The following is a 6,583-nucleotide window of genomic DNA, read 5'->3' as shown; positions in this document are numbered from 1 at the left end:
CGATTTCCCCCTGGTTCCAGATTGGCTCATTTCCATTCACATCTTGTGTTGCCAGGGGTGACTGACCCTGCATTGGCTAGGGGAAGGGTCAAAGAAGGGACAAGGTTGGGGAAGTTGGAAGGAGGGATTTTCAAATGTACTTAAGGAAGCAGACAGCCACCATTCTGCCTCATGGGAGAAGAGAGAGAGTGAGCACCAGAGGAGCTTTGCTTTGGCTTACCTGCCTGCTGCCTAGAGTGGATTCTCTGCTTTTTCTTCCTGCTTTCCTGGTTGAGGAAAAAAGAAGAGAATCTTTTTTCACCCCCCTCCTGTTGCTGAGAGAATTACTGCCTGTGCCTGCTGTCTGTGTGAATTGATTCAGGTACAAAACGATTTGTACCTTAATCCACCTGTTTTGGGCTATTTGTGGACAAAACAAATTGCCCCTATGCCAGCTGGCCAGATTCGGACCCAAAACAAATCAGGGGGATTTGATTCAGGTACAAATAGAATTGAAAAAATTGATTCGTGCACATCCCTAATCCCTGACATTATCTGCAGCTGCTTCTGCCCCCTCTCGATGGAGAGAAGAACGTGGAACATGGGTGCTATCACCAATTACCAAGAACCAAAAGACTGCTCCATCTTGAATGTATCCCTAATTATATTACACTGTTGTGGGATTTTAATTTCAAACTGGGAGCCATTCTTGGCTGAAAGGCAGAGAATACCTATAATAAATAACATCATTAATGTATCACTTGTAGCAGTGTCTGCAGCACATTTAGAACATAAGAACAGCCCTGCTGGATCAGGCTCAAGGCCCATCTAGTCCAGCATCCTGTATCACAAAGTGGCCTGCTGGGCAAGAAGTGAGGACATGCCCTCTCTCCTGCTGTTACTCCCCTGCAACGGGTATTTAGAGGGATCCTGCCTCTGAGTCTGGAGGTAGCCTATAGCCCTCAGACTAGTAATCATTGATAAACCTGTGCTCCATGAATTTATCTAAATTTCCTCTTAAAGCCACCCAGGTTGTTGGCTGTTACCACATCTTGTGGCAGAGAATTCCATAGGTTAATTATGCATTGTGCAAAAAAGTACTTCCTTTTGTCAGTCCTAAACTTCTTGGCAATCCATTTCATGGTATGACCCTTGGTTCTAGTGTTATGAGAGAGGAAGAAAAATTTATATCAACTTTCTCCACACCGTGCATGATTTTATAGACCTTTATCATGTCTCCCCTCAGTCATCTTTTTTCTAAACTAAAAAGCCACAGGTGTGGTAGCCTTGCCTCATAAGAAAGGTGCTCTTGGCCCCTTATCATCTTGCACCTTTTCCAGTTCTACAATGTCCTTCTTAAGGTATGGTGACCAGAACTGCATGCAGTACTCCAAATGTGGCCACACCATAGTTTGTATAAAGGCATTATAATATTAGCAGTTTTATTTTCAATTCCCTTCCTAATAGTCCCAAGCATGGAATTGACCTATTTCACAGCTGCTTCACATTGAGTCAACACTTTCAATGAGCTGTCCACCACGACCCCAAGATCTCTCTCCTGGTCAGTTACTCACAGCTCAGATTCCATCAACATGTATGTGAAGTTGGGATTTTTTGGCCCAATATGCATCACTTTACACTTGCCAACATTGAACTGCATTTGCCATTTTGTCACCCACTCACCCAGTTTGGAGAGATCCTTTTGAAGCTCTTCACAATCTCTTTTGGGTTTCACTACTCTGAATAGTTTTGTGTCATCTGCAAATTTAGCCACCTTACTGCTTACCTCAACTTCTAGATCATTTATGAATATATTAAAAAGCACCGGTCCCAGTACAGATCCCTGGGGGACTCCACTTCTTACTTCCATCCATTTAAGAACTTTCCATTTATTCCTATCCTCTGTTTTCTGTCCTTCAACCAGTTACCAATCCGCAGATGATCTGTCCCCTTATGACTGCTAAGTTTTCTCAAGAGTCTTTGCTGAGGAACTTTGTCGAAAGCTTTTTGAAAGTCCAGTTATATTATGTCAACAGGATCACCTTTATCCACACAATTGTTGACACTCGCAAAGAACTCCAAAAGGTTGGTGATGCAAGGGGAAGCCTTTGCAGAAACTATGCTGGTTCTCCCTCAGCAGGGCCTGTTCTATATTCTTAACAATTTTATCCTTGATAATGCTTTCCATCAATTTGCCTGGCTAAACAGCCTGTAATTGCCTTTAAACCACCCACCCACCCTGGTTCCCTTTTTGAAAATTGGTGTTACATTGGCTACTTTCCAGTCCTCCAGCACAGAGCCTGATGGCGGGGATAAGTTTTATATTTTTGCAAGGAGATCAGCAATTTCACATTTGAGTTCTTTAAGGACTCTTGGGTGGGTGTTATCTGGCCTTGGTGGTTTGTTAATTTTTAATTTTTCTAGACAGTTTAGAATGTTATCTCTCATCACCTCTGAGTCAGAGGTAAATACCTCAGTTCTTTAGCCTCTGTACCTGAGAAGCCCAGTTAAGGCACAGCTATATGCTTAGTATCCTCTGCCGTGAAGACAGATGCAAAGAACTTGTTCAGCTTCTCTGCAATTTCCATATTCTTCTTAATAATCCCTGTTACTCCCTTATCTGACAGACCAACTGCCTTCTGTCAGGTTTCCTGCTTCTGATACGGTTTTTGTTATCTGCTTGATGCTTTTAGCTAAATGTTCCTCAAACTCTCTTATCACCTCTCTTATTGTCACCTTACATTTATTTTGCCAGAGTTTGTGTTCCTTGCAGTTCTCTTCATTTGAGCAGGCCTTCCAATTTCTGAAGGAAGTCTTCTTGCCCTTTATAGCTTCCTTGACTTTACCTGTCAACCATGCTGGCATCCTCGCAGTCTTGATGGTACCTTTCCTCCTTTTTGGTATACATTCTAACTGGGCTTCTAGTATTGTGGTTTTAAATAAACTCCATGCATTCTGGAGTGAAGTGACTCTCCCGATTTTCCTTTCAGTTTTCTTTTCACCAGACTCCTCATTTTAGAGAAGCTTCCTCTTATGAAATTCAAAGTGCCTGTGTTAGATTTCCTTGGTGATTCTCTCCTTGCATGTATGCTGTATTTGATCACACTATGGTCACGATTCCCTAAAAGTTCCATGACACTGACATCTCGCATCAGGCCATGGGTGCCACTCAGGATTAATTCCAAGGTTGCCTTCTTTCTGGTTGGTTCCATGACCAGGGGCTGAGCCACCATTGGGCCAACGGGTTCATAGAACCCGGGCTGCTGACCAATCAGGGGCCGCGAGAGCGGCCCCGACACCCCCCCCGCATTTGATGACAGACGCGGCGAGGCTAGTTTAGCTCCCGAGTGGGGGGCGCGCGGCCCCTTTGGGAGCTAGACAAAGGCTGGCGCTGTGTTCGCAGCACCAGCCAGGAGCGGCTCTTCCCTGCAAAGGCTGCGAATGCAGCGCCAGCCTAAGTAGCTCCTGAAGGGGCTGTGCAGCCACTTCGGCAGTTAAAGGGCAACTCTCCCCTCTCTGGGCCGAATGGAGCCTCAAGCTTCCGTTCAGCCAGACCATGCCCCCACATCTGACATCAGATGCTGGGGCGTGGCTAGCCCCAGCATCTGATGTCAGCCACGGGGGCGGGGTTAGTGGGGCTGTGGCGGCGGCCACACACAGGCTGCCGGCGGTCCCGCTCTGCAACTGTCCATGACCAACTGTTCTAGGGCACAGTCATTCAGCAGGTCTAGAAATTTGGCCTCTTTGTCATTACCCAACTGTGAATTTACCCAGTCTAGGTGAGGGTAATGAAGTCACCTATTATTACAGTGTTTGAAACTAGAATATTTGGAATTGCTTTGCAGCTATAGGATAGCCTTAAGTGCCTCATGATCACATGTGCTTTGTACTTCTCCTCCTTCTCCATGGCTTAGCACCAGGTAGGGCAAAAATGCTCTACTTCCAGCTATCAGCTGCATACTGCAGGTGTAAGTTGTACGTATATGGAAAGTGTCAGGAGACTAGACACATAGACTAGATGGCTCAAGGAAGACTCGTGAAGTCAGTGGGACTATTCTTGAGTAAATATGTATTCTTATGGTGTCACATTTGGAACATTCATCAAATATACCTTTCCAAGAAATATTTGCTGCACAAGTTAGACAATTTCTATCGTGATGACCTTATATTCATCATGTATGGAACAGTGGACATCCCTTCTAGGTGGCCAGATTTGGCTTTTTTAAAGCCAAATTCTGGCTTATGGCCCATTTGACCCACGAGTATACCCCTTAGGTTCTGGCCACCCTGCAATCCCTTTCAAATTATGCACAAGTCTTTCATCCAACTTCATATTCACAGAAACCGGGACAAAAGCAAATGTTGTCCTTTGAGACTTGGTTGATGTCTCCATATCCAGTTTCTAAGAGGAGAGAATCACCAAGGAAAAATGGGTGTGTGTGTGTGTGTGTGTGTGTGTGTGTGTGTGTGTGTGTGAGAGAGAGAGAGAGAGAGAGAGAGAGAGAGAGAGAATACTCTGCATTATTCCAAATATATATGTATTTTCATTCATCCTAGATCTTTATGAGGATAAAGTTTGTTGAGAGGTTGTCCTTACAATGACATACACAAGAAGACTATAAAAAGAAGGCCATGAGTGATGGAAATCACCAGTTGCATTGGTTTTGACCTCCATGGTAGGTTCCTGGTTTTCTCTGATTTTTTATTTTCTCTGATATCCCAAGTTTGACAGATCTTATACCATAAGGGTACAACTATGGCCTCTGTGAGTCTTACTTGCACCATCTGGGCTGTGTGAGAGAGTGCTTTCTGAGTGATTTGCAAATTTCCATGGACATAAAACTTACACCTATAATATTCTGCGGGTGACCATACCAAACTATTTTGCAATAAGATCCTGCACTGTCATAACACATAGGAATGATTCCGTTTCTCAGATCAAGTAAAGAAGCTACACAGCCAGTTCTCTGGACACTAACACGGGGAATCAAGGTTACTCCAACAAAATGGTGCACATCTTTTGTGGCTCTGCAGGCTGATGCAGGAGTCCTTCTGCCCTTGAGTTGAGGTACATGCTTCTCCCACTGCCCACCATTTAGCATTGCCAGAAACCAAAACAATAACCTAACAGGATGGCCCCAGCAAAATCAGCTAGATTCACATATATGTTCTCACAGTGATGACATTCAGCTATCTGGAAGGCAACATTCTCAATCATCTTATTTATACCATTGTTCAAGAGTGACTGACCAAAATCAGAGAAAACCAGGAACCTACCATGGAGGTCAAAACCAATGCAATTAGTGATGTCCAACAAGAGTATTGAATGCCACTTCTTCCATTTCTCCACTGTGACTTTATTTGCAGCTTGTGAGAAGTTAACTGACTTATTTGGCATTAAGTTTGAGAGAGTATCTACTTTTCAGAGCAGGCTCCAGATGCCTAGATTGTTCTGTCTACACTGACTGGCAGTTGCTGTCCATGCAAATTTCTCAGCCCTACCTGGAGATGGCAGAGACTAAACCTGAAACCTTCTTCAGGCAAAGCAGATCCCCCTCTACTGAGTTACAATCCGCCCCATTGAGTTGTGAAGAAACATAAGGGTGAAGGAATAAATACCTTTCTAGCTTTGTTTCTCAAGTGGTCACAATCTGTAGAAATGGCTGCAGCTTTCTTTATGTATTTTGTTCAGCTCACCTGTCTTTCCATGTGGTCTTGTGCCCATGTACATGATTGCGTGAAGCAAATTGTATGTAAGAGGAGCCTCAGAACAAATTAACATGTGCATTATATGAACAATTTGTCAGGACCGTTACACAAGCAAGTCGTCACTCAAAAGCATACAATAAATCCTGTGTTGGGCTAAGAAACAGCAGCCACCCCTCCAGGGATGGAGCCATATAGCTCAGTGGTATAGCATCTGCTTTGCATGTAGAAGGTCCCAGGTTCCATTCTTGGCATCTCCATGTAGCGCTGAGGAACACTCCTGGCTAAAACTTTAGAGATCTACTGCCATTTAGTGTAGACCAGGCCTGCTCAGCTTAGGCCCACCCAGCTCTTTTTGGATGACAACTCTCATAATCCCCAGCCACAGTGGCCGATAGCCAGGGATTATGGGAGTTGTAGGCCAGCATCTGCAGCAGGGCCGAAGTTGAGCCGAATACTGAACTAGACTAATGGTTTGAGATGGTATAAGGCAACATCCTATATTTCTATATAACTAGCAAAAGGTTATTTTTTGAAACTGGGTACCCTTAGTCTAAGTCCAGCATGCTAAGTGCTAATCACATTGATTCTTATTATAAAATATGGTTGCTCGTCAGTAGATTTTAATCAAATTTAATATCAGATTTTCAGTTTCACTTAATATTAAATCAAGATACCATTCTGAAATTAACAAAAATTGAAGGAGTATCTCCCAAATTTGAATACTATTTAAAATAACAATTTTACCAAAATTTATGTTTTCAGTACCACTTAATAATGTAAGAACATTGTTCTTCAAAACAATAGAAGTACTTTCCCTTCAAAATCCCAAACATTTGGAAACATTTAAAAAAATAAATAAATCTGAACCCTGTTGCTAATAGCCAAAAGCAACATG

This window comes from Hemicordylus capensis, chromosome 5, assembly GCF_027244095.1.
Source record: "Hemicordylus capensis ecotype Gifberg chromosome 5, rHemCap1.1.pri, whole genome shotgun sequence".
In the NCBI taxonomy this organism is placed as follows: domain Eukaryota; kingdom Metazoa; phylum Chordata; class Lepidosauria; order Squamata; family Cordylidae; genus Hemicordylus; species Hemicordylus capensis.
Note: the sequence above shows the minus strand (reverse complement) of the source record.